Source organism: Nothobranchius furzeri, chromosome 3 (assembly GCF_043380555.1).
Source record: "Nothobranchius furzeri strain GRZ-AD chromosome 3, NfurGRZ-RIMD1, whole genome shotgun sequence".
In the NCBI taxonomy this organism is placed as follows: domain Eukaryota; kingdom Metazoa; phylum Chordata; class Actinopteri; order Cyprinodontiformes; family Nothobranchiidae; genus Nothobranchius; species Nothobranchius furzeri.
In genome coordinates, this window is record NC_091743.1 from 23,753,603 (window position 1) to 23,768,287 (window position 14,685).

Consider the following 14,685-nt stretch of genomic DNA (forward strand, 5'->3'; position numbering starts at 1 on the left):
ACGGGGGCAACGTCGTGTGACGGAGAGCGCATGCGCACAACTCCGCCATCCTGGGTGGCCCGACACGTAGCTCGACCGGCCATTTTGGGCAGGTCAGAGGCGTTTGGCATTTTGGCATTACTAAACAGTTTGGCCTGGCAGGGATTAAATAAAATAAATACTACATTACAGTTATTCCTTTCACCACTTTTACTTGTCAATACTTCTTCTTTAGACATTTTACTTGAAGATGTCTGCCGCAGAAGCGAATCCTGGCTCACTGGGACGCCAGGTGATTTATGCCGTGGAAAGTGTAGTTGGAGAGGCGACTTTGAGAGAACATCAATATGAGGAAGGTCTGGGGGGGAGATCCACTGATGACCTGCTGGAGTTACTTGGGACTACCGTGAGCCGTGTTCCCACATCGGGTAAGGCTCTTGGAACAAAAGAACGCAAGACTGTCTTGGTGGATTTCTCGGTCCTGCTGTCGCATTTGTGGGAGAAAGAGGTAGGTATACGGGACACGATCGTCAATCAGCTGGTGGTAGCGGAGACTGATAGAGACATGGCGTTCCGTGCCAAGACCCAGATGGCGCAGGAGCGGGACATGGTGGTGAATGAGAACTTTGCACTACACCAGGAAGCGACTGAGCTTAAAGCTGAGGTAGCGAATCTGAAGAAAGAACTGGAGCTTATGAAGGCACGGCAGGCGGGACCGTCTGCCCTGAAAGACGAACGGCCTTCGACCTCTCGGACATCACCATCACATCCGACCCATTACATCGTGGACGCTGCTCCACCGGCGGGTAGGGGCGCATCCGATGGGGTTGGCAGAGGTCAGGGTCATCATCCGGTGCCACCTAGCCCATATGGACCTCCTCCACCTGACGCGTACCGTGGTTATCCTCAGCCGGACATCTACAGGATGTCTCGGAGCGTGAAAAACTTCAGCCCTAAGCCGGATACTTCGTACCCGGTTGATGCGTACCTGAGCGACCTCCGGCACCACTTCAGGCGGTGTCCGGGAATGTCCATGGAGGACAAGATCTTTGTGATAAGACTGAGCTCCGATGGCGTGGGTTCGCTCATTGATCGCAAGCGTAACGACATTGGGGATGACTACGAGAAGCTAGAACAGGTGGTTCGGCAGGAGTACACCTACAACACACAGCGGCCTGGCTTACAGCTAGCCTTATCAGTCAAACAGGGTCGCGCTGAAGACCCGCAAGTCTATTATCAACGCCTATTCAACGCGTACTTTGGTACAGAATGCAAGGATGGGATGGAGGAGGATAAAAGTTTTAAGGCTTTATTCCTCGAAAATCAGCATGCCCACTACAGCTCATACATGGGTACGGTGGATACAGACACCACGCCCATGAGGGAACTCAGACGGATGGCGAGCTGCGCCTTCATGCGGTTCGGTAAAACCGGAAAAGGATCTAACAATCCATCAGTTATGGCGTTAGGAGACAGAGACGCGCTGCAACTAGAGGGTGCTGAATATAGGGATCGCAAGCCAAAAGGGTTTAAAGCTGGACCTCAGAAAAAGGGGGGCCAGCATGATGATGACAGACAATATCGGCCATTCAACAAGCGGCGGGACTCGGAGAGACCCAGGACCCCACCGCCTGCTCGCGGAGGGGCCCCTAAGTCACCGCGGACGGGACGTGTGGAACGCCGTGTTTCTTTCGAGAAAAAGGGGGGTTCTCCGAGGCCCGGCAGGAAGGCGTCGCCTCACCCGGATAGGGGTCGCACGCCTCCGAGGGCGAGCTCCCCGTATGCGTCCCGCGGGAGTCACAGCCCCGTTAGGGGGCGGGACCGTGAGTCTGAGGATACCACCGAAGAGGAGCGTCGGATAGTGAAGGAACTCCTTCGCCGGATGCGGGCTGACAAGACAACGACAAGGGAGGTCATGTGTGCGACGACGAGAAGGGTTTCGCCGCCACACTGGGAACCAGCAGCTGGGGCCAGAGCGGTGGACGTTAGACCCTCCACGATGATTGGTACGCCGGCACCTGCAGCGTCGGTGACTCGTGCGGGGGTTGATACTGCCAGCGCTCGTGAGGTGACAAGCGGAAGCCTAGTGACCTGGCCTACCGACCGACGACACCAGCCTGCCATATCCGAATGTCGGTCTGACGACTCGGACTTTGTCCTTGGCAATATCGTCAGACGGGGGCACTCGGGGAAACCTCACGTTCTAGTGACTATGGCGGGGGTGAGAGACTGTGAGGCTCTTGTAGACACGGGTTCAACTACCACAGTCATGTCCCGGTCTGCTTGGGAGCAGGTCCGCCGGGCTGCGGAGTCGAGGGGTCGAGACTTGGCGTTCGCGCCTGGCATGGTGCGGGTTCCAACGCTCGCTGGCGTCGAGATCCCCTTTAAAGGTTTGGCGCTCATCGACCTCTCGGTGGGGTTCATGACCGTGCAACACCCGGTGTTGGTGGCTGACGTCGACTCGTTTCCACTCCTGCTGGGGTGTGACCTGTTGAATCGCCTTGGGGCGGAATTTGACTTGAGTGATTGGACGCTCCGGACTACTTTTACCAGTCCGGTGCCTTTGGAGGCCCTTGAACACCTCGATGTGGATTCCGAGGGTGAGGACGACGACGGGGTTGTCGAACCGGTCGATCGGTCGGTCGCCGGGGGTGGCCGTGCCGTCCGGGGTGTTTGCGTGGTCACGGTGAGACCTTTCCAAACGGAGTTGGGGGACTTGTCCATCCAAAGGGGGGTTGGTGGTTGCGATGAGAAAGCACCCGTGCCAGCCAGCCCTGCGATGGGGGATCCGCCTACCAAAGGGGGTGTTGCGGAGAGGGTTGCCACTCCAATCGACGCCCGGAGCCTTGGGGGGGATGATCCCGACCGTGCACGACGGGTGGTGAAGGTCGGTGACGGCGACGTGCGACGGGCGCTGGTGACTTTGTGCCCGGGGGCAGATGTGTCGCCTACCAAGGGCGTGGGGGTGTGGTGTCCTGGACCGGCGAGGCCTAACTCGGGCATCTCCTACTACACCTGCGCGTCGACCAGTGGCCCTGCGGCGCCTCCACCTGCGCCGGACCCTCGCGCGACCACACGAGGCTACAACCTGAAGCGCCCCTGGTTTCCATTCCCGGCTCCGGTGAGTTATGTTCTGTTGATCGTGTATTTTGGCCTGCTATCACCTGCGGTTGGTACCGATTATCGGCCTCCACTGACGCGACTGTATAGCCCTGGGCCCTCTTCGGGGATCGCACTCCGTGACCGCCCAGGTCTACTGATGACTGACTATCGATTGTACTCGCAAAAGATCTTTGTGCAATTCGACCCCGCTATGGCATGTACTGATAGGATGAAGACGGCCTTCGGCAACCTATCGGAAACGGGTGAACACTGGACTCGTACGATGACACAGCATGCGGTTGCCGATGTCGGTCACATCCTAAAACAAGCGCTAAAATTCACAATTTCTGACAGCCAACTTGCTGGTACCAGGAAAAGACCAAAGCGGTTCCTGGACGGACTTTTCTCTATCGGAAATATTATTGGCAATCTCTTAAATTTTGCGTTCTCTGCCGTCAACTCGGTTGAGATTCACACGGTCCGTCGACATGTTGATGAGCTTAGTAGGGAATACCCGAAACTGCGTAAGCTGGCGCTGCAGCAGCGGCGTGCCCTGGTACAGCTGGGCGTGTCTGAAAAACAGACTATGGTGGTGCTGAACACCCACAGTAACATTTTGCGTAAGACAACGGCCGCCGTGAATGAGTTGCGTTCGTTTGTGGAGGTTGATTATGGTCATATGCAGATGCTGACGGCTTGTTTGGCGGACTATGGTCGGGACGTGAGCGCCTCCATCGACCTTCTCCTTATGGGGAGGATCCCTCCTTACCTAGTGTCACAAGACATGGTCCGGGCTGCGATTGCTAGGGTGACCTCTGAGGCCCCGATTATGCTACAGGTTCACCTGGGCTTCTCGTTGGGCAGTGCTATTCCTTTATCCGTCATTCCGGAGGCGGGAGAGCTAGCCTTCCTCATAAACTTACCTGTGGTTTCTCCGCGGAACATCTATAGGTTGAAAGATGTAGTGAATGTCGGTAACTGGGTTCACCACTCTCATGTCAAGTTGCATACGCCTCCGGTCATTGCGTATCAGGACTGCGCGCCCCACGTCAGGTTGGTACCGGACTTGAGCGCGTGTTCTCTCAACCGTGGTCTGCACTTTATGTGCCCTGGCACGCCTTTTATACATCGGGAGGCTGTTGTCGTGTGTGGCGTTGATGAGTTGTCTGATACATCTAAATGCCCTATGACGGTGACTCCGCGTTCGCGTGTGGTGAGCAGTAAAGCTGTTATCGTTGGCGACCGTTGGTTGCTCAATACCCCTGCTAGTGATGCTGAAGTTTGCTTTGAGGGTTCGGTATCTACTAAGGTGGACCTACCATCTGCGACCTTGTGGGTGAAGGTTCCCCGGGGTGCAACGGTCCACGTGGGTGAAGTTTCTCTATATCACTTGGATCCTGGTGAGCATAGGTCTGTAGTGGAGTCCTCCACTTTCTATGATAACATCTCTTTTGCTCTTTCCCCAGCGACGGTGGTTCGGGTGGCGTTCGAGGGTCCGACCGTGGTTCGCGTGGGTGTGGTGAACAAAGTGTTGCGTGAGCTGTCGTCGGATTCCGACCTTCTGTTTCGACCAGTGTCTTACTCCTGGTCCTTCTCCGACTCTGTGGTGATATTCATTATAGGCATAAACATCTGCTTGATTTGGACTATGTTCATTTTCCAACACCGTCGGTTCTCCGCCGCATTGACGTTAATGAGAACATCGCTCGATGATGTAAATGGACGTCTGGCTCGGTCCATGGAACCGCGTCGCGATGGACCGCCGGCCCGGGCTGCTGTGCCAGGGACGGTGAGTTCCTCTCCACAGCCTCCTCCTCCTCCTCCTCTGCCGGCATCTGCGACGTAGAGGCGGGAGGATCCCGGTTACCTGACTTGTTGGTTCCACAGATTTCTATCTTTGATTACACAAACTTGTTTATTTGTGGGTGTGCATGGTTGTCTTTCCTGTTATACGTCACGTGCAGACTTAAGGTGTGTTGAGATGGACGTGCTGTGGGCTCCTGGAGTCAGGTGAAAGGCCAGGTAACAGTGAGTGGGTTAGGCCACATAGTGCTGTTGTCCAAAATTTTGTTTTTTTTAATCTTTACTAATCACCATTCCTTAGAGGTACATTAACATGAACATGATAACTAACCACTGATTTACATTTTAGTGCTGATTTACATTTCCGTTTTTTTTTATAGTACCTTTGACTAGTTGATTTTAACAGTGAAAATTATGTTTGTGATTATCAATTCTTTGATTTATCCTACTGGGCTGTAACCAATTTTGCCCCTGTCCTGACACGAGTATTTACAGTGAGGATTCACTGATACCGGTTAGGGTGTCTTTCATTTTTCTGCTTCTCGCATCATCCCTTTTTGCATCTTACACAGTCAGGGCTGCATCCATTTCTTCACTTAATGGGTAATTACACTTAAAACTAACACATAGTACAAAAGGCACTCATAGAGTTAGGTTTTTATTATTTTTATTTCTTTGATGACATGAAATGCACTTTTGTCGTGTCTACATTGAAGTGCCTACACTGTGCTCTCTCTCCTCTGTTGAGCTTGTGAGGATCCTGCGTCCTGGGGGTGGATCCGTGACTCGTCATCTGCATCGACTACTCCTGAGGGTGCTCCGGCTCGTTGGCCTTGGACGACTGTGGTTCCGGCGAGGCTGCTGGGACACCTCATTCGTTGGGTTTACTGTCACCCGCTCTTCCCTTTTTGTGGATTACGATAAGTACTCTTACATAATTCAATTTTTATTTGGAATATTGCCCTGCCTGCGGATACAACAATCGATTTTTAATTGGAATACTACCCTGTTCGTGGATACGTTCAAGATTTGCTCCTGCTTTGCTTTATTGCCCGTAAGGATATGACGTTGCTGTTGCTTCGTTTATGACTTCCATGGGGAATAATTAATAACCTACTGACTTGTGTTCTTCCTGAGGAGTGTGCGAGACTGTTCTCCGGCGTGGGGTTCGTGCCTCACCACAGACGGCTGTTCCCTTGGGATCGCATCCGGTTCTGTTGTCGAGATTCTTCATAACTTGGGTTTGTTCAACGACCAAGTGGTCTCTTGAAGGACCACATTGACCTTGAAAAGGGGGGATATGTAAGGTTATGAAGTTCATGGTTTTCAACTCCATACAGCTGGCCCCTGGGCACAATAACACCGTGTAGAAAAACCAAGGTCGGGTTGTTCCTCAGACTGTTTACATTCCAGGAGAAGAGTCCGAAGGAGAAGAAGAAGCTTTACCTAATCAAAGTACTTTATTTGTGATTAAAATTATTAAGCAAAACAGATGTTGATCAACAATAATCAAGTGAATGATCTGTGAAATAAATATGTCATGAATTATGTTTAATGAAACCAGGACTACGGTGCAGACATACTGATCCTCATCTCCATAGAAATGCATGACACATTGTTCCAACCAATCAGAGCTTTCGGCTGCCGCAGGAGAATCTGGTGTTGACTTCAAGTGTCCAATCTACTTTACTGAAACTTATCAACAATTCAGAGATATAAAACAAGGCAACGCCATTTTAAGTCAGTTCCATCTTGACTTCAGTTCTGTTCACCATCATCCTAAAGACAAGCGCAGCCTGGCCGGATGCGTTTTCTTTAAACTAAGAACTGTGAAACGGGAGATTTTCGTCGTTTAACAACCAGACGACGTCCTTTCAAAATAAGAGCACCTGCTGACGCCGCTGAACGGTACCGGGCCGACCCTCCAGACGGGCTTTGAAACGTTGTGATCGCTGCACCGACAGCTCCACCGTACATCCGAGGTTTCCAGACCTGGCAATTCCTGATCTACTTGGGAGACCCCACTGGGTACGTACACGGCAAAATAGCGGCTCATGTCATCACTTTATAAGCCTCGTGATATCTAGTCATAACAAAGACGACCAGATTCGATTACGTCATCCTAGAGAATCTGAACCAGACACACACACTCACACACACGCACCAACACAACATCCGAATCCATTCTCATCCATCACAGAGTAGTCCTGGTAGATTGTTTAGAATTTATAATTCAGAAATTAAAGATTCTCAAACGATCCCATATCTCTCTCTTTTCTTGTCTCAAAGTCAATACAGAGTGTTTAATTAAACTCCCTGATGATAAAAACAGCCTATTCTTCTGTTTATAAAAGTGAACTACTAACAGTATATTAAAATACAACTTTGGTTAGTTACATCACTTTGATTCCGTTACAAGGCGCTCAGTCAGACTGAGTAGTGACATGTGGCCTGACGCTCCTCGGGGCGCGTCTTGCTTGGGCCTCTCTCCTGGAGGCGCTCAGTCAGACTGAGTAGTGACATGTGGCCTGACGCTCCTCGGGGCACGTCTTGCTTGGGCCTCTCTCATGGAGGCGCTCAGTCAGACCCAGTGGTGACATGTGGCAAGACACTCTTCGGGGCGCGTCTTGCTTGGGCCTCTCTCCTGGAGGCCCTCTGTCAGACCCAGTGTTGACATGTGTCAAGACGCTCCTCGGGGCGCGTCTTGCTTGGGCTTCTCTCCTGGAGGCGCTCAGACAGACCCAGTGTTGACATGTGACAAGAGGCTCCTCGGGGCGCGTCTTGCTTGGGCCTCTCTCCTGGAGGCGCTCAGTCAGAACCAGAGGTGACATGTGGCAAGACGCTCCTCGTTGCGCGTCTTGCTTGGGCTTCTCTCCTGGAGGCCCTCAGTCAGACCCATTGTTGACATGTGGCAAGACGCTCCTCGGGGAGCATCTTGCTTGGGCCTCTCTCCAGAAGGCCCTCAATCAGACCCAGTGTTGACACGTGGCAAGACGTTCCTCGGGGCGCGTCTTGCTTGGGCCTCTCTCCTGGAGGCGCTCAGTCAGACTGAGTAGTGACATGTGGCCTGACGCTCCTCGGGGCGCGTCTTGCTTGGGCCTCTCTCCTGGAGGCGCTCAGTCAGACCCAGTTGTGACATGTGGCAAGACACTCCTCGGGGCGCGTCTTGCTTGGGCCTCTCTCCTGGAGGCCCTCTGTCAGACCCAGTGTTGACAGGTGTCAAGACGCTCCTCGGGGCGCGTCTTGCTTGGGCTTCTCTCCTGGAGGCCCTCAGTCAGACCCATTGTTGACATGTGGCAAGACGCTCCTCGGGGCGCGTCTTGCTTGGGCTTCTCTCCTGGAGGCGCTCAGAAGAACCCAGTGTTGACATGTGACAAGACGCTCCTCGGTGCACGTCTTGCTTGGGCCTATGTCCTGGAGGCGCTAAGTCAGACCGAGTGCTGTCATAAGGCAAGACGCTCCTCGGGGCGCGTCTTGCTGGGGACTCTCTCCTGGAGGCGCTCAGTCAGACCCAGTTCTGACATGTGGCAAGACGCTCCTCGGGGCGCGTCTTGCTTGGGCCTCTCTCCTGGAGGCGCTCAGTCAGACCCAGTGTTGACATGTGGCAAGACGCTCCTCGGGGCGCGTCTTGCTTGGGCCTCTCGCCTGGAGGCGCTTAGTCAGACCCAGTGTTGACATGTGGCAAGACGCTGCTCGGGGCGCGTCTTGCTTGGGCTTCTCTCCTGGAGGCCCTCAGTCAGACCCATTGTTGACATGTGGCAAGACGCTGCTCGGGGCGCGTCTTGCTTGGGCCTCTCTCCTGCAGGCGCTCAGTCAGACCGAGTAGTGACATGTGGCAAGAAGCTCCTCGGGGCGCGTCTTGCTTGGGCCTCTCTCCTGGAGGCGCTCAGTAAGACCGAGTGCTGACATGTGGCAAGACGCTCCTCGGGGCTCGTCTTGCTTGGGCCTCTCTCCTGGAGGCGCTCAGTCAGGCCCAGTGGTGAAACATTGCAAGACGCTCCTCGGGGCGCGTCTTGCTTGGGCCTCTCTGCTGGAGGCGCTCAGTCAGACCTAGTGGTGACATGTGGCAAGACGCTCCTCGGGGCGCGTCTTGCTTGGGCCTCTCTCCTGGAGGCGCTCAGTCAGACCCAGTGTTGACACGTGGCAAGACGCTCCTTGGGGCGCGTCTTGCTTGGGCCTCTCTCCTGGAGGCGCTCAGTCAGACCCATTGTTGACATGTGGCAAGACACTCCTCCGAGCGCATCTTGCTTTGGCCTCTCTCCTGGAGGCGCTCAGTCAGACCGAGTGCTTACATGTGGCAAGAAGCTCCTCGGGGCGCGTCTTGCTTGGGCTTCTCTCCTGGAGGCCCTCAGTCAGACCCATTGTTGACATGTGGCAAGACGCTCCTCGGGGCGCATCTTGCTTGGGCCTCTCTCCAGAAGGCCCTCAATCAGACCCAGTGTTGACACGTGGCAAGACGTTCCTCGGGGTGCGTCTTGCTTGGGCCTCTCTCCTGGAGGCGCTCAGTCAGACTGAGTAGTGACATTTGGCCTGACGCTCCTCGGGGCGCGTCTTGCTTGGGCCTCTCTCCTGGAGGCCCTCCGTCAGACCCATTATTTACATGTGGCAAGACGCTCCTCGGGGCACATCTTGCTTGGGCCTCTCTCCAGAAGTTCCTCAATCAGACCCAGTGTTGACACGTGGCAAGACGCTCCTCGGGGCGCGTCTTGCTTGGGCTTCTCTCCTGGAGGCCCTCAGTCAGACCCATTGTTGACATGTGGCAAGACGCTCCTCGGGGTGCGTCTTGCTTGGGCCTCTCTCCTGGAGGCGCTCAGTCAGACCGAGTAGTGACATGTGGCAAGATGCTCCTCGGGGCGCTTCTTGCTTGGGCTTCTCTCATGGAGGCACTCAGTCAGACCCAGTGTTGACACGTGGCAAGACGCTCCTCGGGGCTCATCTTGCTTGGGCCTCTCTCCTGGAGGCGCTCAGTCAGACCCAGTGGTGACACGTGGCAAGACGCTCCTCGGGGCGCGTCTTGCTTGGGCCTCTCTCCTGGAGGCGCTCAGTCAGACCGAGTGCTGACATGTGGCAAGAAGCTCCTCGGGGCGCGTCTTGCTTCGGCTTCTCTCCTGGAGGCCCTCAGTAAGACCCATTGTTGACATGTGGCAAGACGCTCCTCGGGGCGCGTCTTGCTTGGGCATCTCTCCAGAAGTCCCTCAATCAGACCCATTGTTGACATGTGGCAAGACACTCCTCCGAGCGCATCTTGCTTTGGCCTCTCTCCTGGAGGCACTCAGTCAGACCGAGTGCTTACATGTGGCAAGAAGCTCCTCGGGGCGCGTCCTGCTCGAGCTTCTCTCCTGGAGGCCCTCAGTCAGACCCATTGTTGGCATGTGGCAAGACGCTCCTCGGGGCGCATCTTGCTTGGGCCTCTCTCCAGAAGGCCCTCAATGTGACCCAGTGTTGACACGTGGCAAGACGTTCCTTGGGGCGCGTCTTGCTTGGGTCTCTCTCCTGGAGGCGCTCAGTCAGACTGAGTAGTGACATGTGGCCTGACGCTCCTCGGGGCGCGTCTTGCTTGGGCCTCTCTCCTGGAGGCCCTCAGTCAGACCCATTGTTGACATGTGGCAAGACGCTCCTCGGGGCGCATCTTGCTTGGGCCTCTCTCCACAAGGCCCTCAATCAGACCCAGTGTTGACACGTGGCAAGACACTCCTCGGGGCGTGTCTTGCTTGGGCCTCTCTCCTGGAGGTGCTCAGTCAGACCCAGTGTTGACATGTGGCAAGATGCTCCTCGGGGCGCGTCTTGCTTGGGCCTCTCTCCTGGAGGCGCTCAGTCAGAACCAGAGGTGACATGTGGCAAGACGCTCCTCGGGGCGCGTCTTGCTAGGGCCTCTCTCCTGGAGGCCCTCCGTCAGACCCAGTGTTGTCATGTGGCAAGACGCTCCTCGGGGCGCGTCTTGCTTGGGCCTCTCTCCTGGAGGCGCTCAGTTAGACCCAGTGTTGACATGTGGCAAGATGCTCCTCGGGGCGCGTCTTGCTTGGGCTTCTCTCCTGGAGGCCCTCAGTCAGACCCATTGTTGACATGTGGCAAGACGTTCCTCGGGGTGCGTCTTGCTTGGGCCTCTCTCCTGGAGGCGCTCAGTCAGACCGAGTAGTGACATGTGGCAAGATGCTCCTCGGGGCGCTTCTTGCTTGGGCTTCTCTCATGGAGGCCCTCAGTCAGACCCAGTGTTGACACGTGGCAAGACGCTCCTCGGGGCTCGTCTTGCTTGGGCCTCTCTCCTGGAGGCGCTCAGTCAGACCCAGTGGTGACACGTGGCAAGACGCTCCTCGGGGCGCGTCTTGCTTGATCCTCTCTCCTGGAGGCGCTCAGTCAGACCGAGTGCTGACATGTGGCAAGAAGCTCCTCGGGGTGCGTCTTGCTTGGGCTTCTCTCCTGAAGGCCCTCAGTAAGACCCATTGTTGACATGTGGCAAGACGCTCCTCGGGGCGCGTCTTGCTTGGGCTTCTCTCCTGGAGGCCCTCAGTCAGACCCATTGTTGACATGTGGCAAGACGCTCCTCGGGGCGCGTCTTGCTTGGGCATCTCTCCAGAAGGCCCTCAATCAGACCCAGTGTTGACATGTGGCAAGACGCTCCTCGGGGCGCATCTTGCTTGGGCCTCTCTCCTGGAGGCGCTCAGTCAGACTGAGTAGTGACATGTGGCCTGACGCTCCTCGGGGCGCGTCTTGCTTGGGCCTCTCTCCTGGAGGCGCTCAGTCAGACCCAGTGTTGACATGTGGCAAGACGCTCCTCGGGGCGCGTCTTGCTTGGGCATCTCTCCTGAAGGCCCTCAATCCGACCCATTGTTGACATGTGGCAAGACGCTCCTCGGGGCATGTCTTGCTTGGGCCTCTCTCCTGGAGGCCCTCCGTCAGACCCAGTGTTGACATGTGTCAAGACGCTCCTCGGGGCGCGTCTTGCTTTGGCCTCTCTCCTGGAGGCCCTCAGTAAGACCCATTGTTGACATGTGGCAAGACGCTCCTCGGGGCGCGTCTTGCTTGGGCTTCTCTCCTGGAGGCCCTCAGTCAGACCCATTGTTGACATGTGGCAAGACGCTCCTTGGGGCGCATCTTGCTTGGGCCTCTCTCCAGAAGGCCCTCAATCAGATCCAGTGTTGACACGTGGCAAGACGTTCGTCGGGGCGCGTCTTGCTTGGGCCTCTCTCCTGGAGGCGCTCAGTCAGACTGAGTAGTGACATGTGGCCTGACGCTCCTCGGGGCGCGTCTTGCTTGGGCCTCTCTCCTGGAGGCGCTCAGTCAGACCCATTGGTGAAATGTGGCAAGACACTCCTCGGGGCGCGTCTTGCTTGGGCCTCTCTCCTGGAGGCCCTCTGTCAGACCCATTGTTGACATGTGGCAAGACGCTCCTCGGGGCGTGTCTTGCTTGGGCTTCTCTCCTGGAGGCCCTCAGTCAGACCCATTGTTGACATGTGGCAAGACGCTCCTCGGGGCGCGTCTTGCTTGGGCCTCTCTGCAGAAGGCCCTCAATCAGACCCAGTGTTGACACGTGGCAAGACGCTCCTCGGGGCGCGTCTTGCTTGGGCCTCTCTCCAGAAGGCCCTCAATCAGACCCAGTGTTGACACGTGGCAAGACGCTCCTCGGGGCGCGTCTTGCTTGGGCCTCTCTCCTCGAGGCGCTCAGTCAGACTGAGTAGTGACATGTGGCCTGACGCTCCTCGGGGCACGTCTTGCTTTGGCCTCTCTCATGGAGGCGCTCAGTCAGACCCAGTGGTGACATGTGGCAAGACACTCTTCGGGGCGCGTCTTGCTTGGGCTTCTCTCCTGGAGGCGCTCAGACAGACCCAGTGTTGACATGTGACAAGAGGCTCCTCGGGGCGCGTCTTGCTTGGGCCTCTCTCCTGGAGGCGCTCAGTCAGAACCAGAGGTGACATGTGGCAAGACGCTCCTCGTTGCGCTTCTTGCTTGGGCTTCTCTCCTGGAGGCCCTCAGTCAGACCCATTGTTGACATGTGGCAAGACGCTCCTCGGGGCGCATCTTGCTTGGGCCTCTCTCCAGAAGGCCCTCAATCAGACCCAGTGTTGACACGTGGCAAGACGTTCCTCGGGGCGCGTCTTGCTTGGGCCTCTCTCCTGGAGGCGCTCAGTCAGACTGAGTAGTGACATGTGGCCTGACGCTCCTCGGGGCGCGTCTTGCTTGGGCTTCTCTCCTGGAGGCGCTCAGTCAGACCCAGTTGTGACATGTGGCAAGACACTCCTCGGGGCGCGTCTTGCTTGGGCCTCTCTCCTGGAGGCCCTCTGTCAGACCCAGTGTTGACAGGTGTCAAGACGCTCCTCGGGGCGCGTCTTGCTTGGGCTTCTCTCCTGGAGGCCCTCAGTCAGACCCATTGTTGACATGTGGCAAGACGCTCCTCGGGGCGCGTCTTGCTTGGGCTTCTCTCCTGGAGGCGCTCAGAAGAACCCAGTGTTGACATGTGACAAGACGCTCCTCGGTGCACGTCTTGCTTGGGCCTATGTCCTGGAGGCGCTCAGTCAGACCGAGTGCTGTCATAAGGCAAGACGCTACTCGGGGCGCGTCTTGCTGGGGACTCTCTCCTGGAGGCGCTCAGTCAGACCCAGTTCTGACATGTGGCAAGACGCTCCTCGGGGCGCCTCTTGCTTGGGCCTCTCTCCTGGAGGCGCTCAGTCAGACTCAGTGTTGACATGTGGCAAGACGCTCCTCGGGGCGCGTCTTGCTTGGGCCTCTCGCCTGGAGGCGCTCAGTCAGACCCAGTGTTGACATGTGGCAAGACGCTCCTCGGGGCGCATCTTGCTTGGGCTTCTCTCCTGGAGGCGCTCAGTCAGACCCAGTGTTGACATGTGGCAAGACGCTGCTCGGGGCGCGTCTTGCTTGGGCTTCTCTCCTGGAGGCCCTCAGTCAGACCCATTGTTGACATGTGGCAAGACGCTCCTCGGGGCGCGTCTTGCTTGGGCCTCTCTCCTGCAGGCGCTCAGTCAGACCGAGTATTGACATGTGGCAAGAAGCTCCTCGGGGCGCGTCTTGCTTGGGCCTCTCTCCTGGAGGCGCTCAGTAAGACCGAGTGCTGACATGTGGCAAGACGCTCCTCGGGGCTCGTCTTGCTTGGGCCTCTCTCCTGGAGGCGCTCAGTCAGGCCCAGTGGTGAAACATTGCAAGACGCTCCTCGGGGCGCGTCTTGCTTGGGCGTCTCTGCTGGAGGCGCTCAGTCAGACCTAGTGGTGACATGTGGCAAGACGCTCCTCGGGGCGCGTCTTGCTTGGGCCTCTCTCCTGGAGGCGCTCAGTCAGACCCAGTGTTGACATGTGGCAAGACACTCCTCCGAGCGCATCTTGCTTTGGCCTCTCTCCTGGAGGCGCTCAGTCAGACCGAGTGCTTACATGTGGCAAGAAGCTCCTCGGGGCGCGTCTTGCTTGGGCTTCTCTCCTGGAGGCCCTCAGTCAGACCCATTGTTGACATGTGGCAAGACGCTCCTCGGGGCGCATCTTGCTTGGGCCTCTCTCCAGAAGGCCCTCAATCAGACCCAGTGTTGACATGTGGCAAGACGTTCCTCGGGGCGCGTCTTGCTTGGGCCTCTCTCCTGGAGGCGCTCAGTCAGACTGAGTAGTGACATGTGGCCTGACGCTCCTCGGGGCGCGTCTTGCTTGGGCCTCTCTCCTGGAGGCCCTCCGTCAGACCCATTGTTTACATGTGGCAAGACGCTCCTCGGGGCGCATCTTGCTTGGGCCTCTCTCCAGAAGTTCCTCAATCAGACCCAGTGTTGACACGTGTCAAGACGCTCCTCGGGGCGCGTCTTGCTTGGGCTTC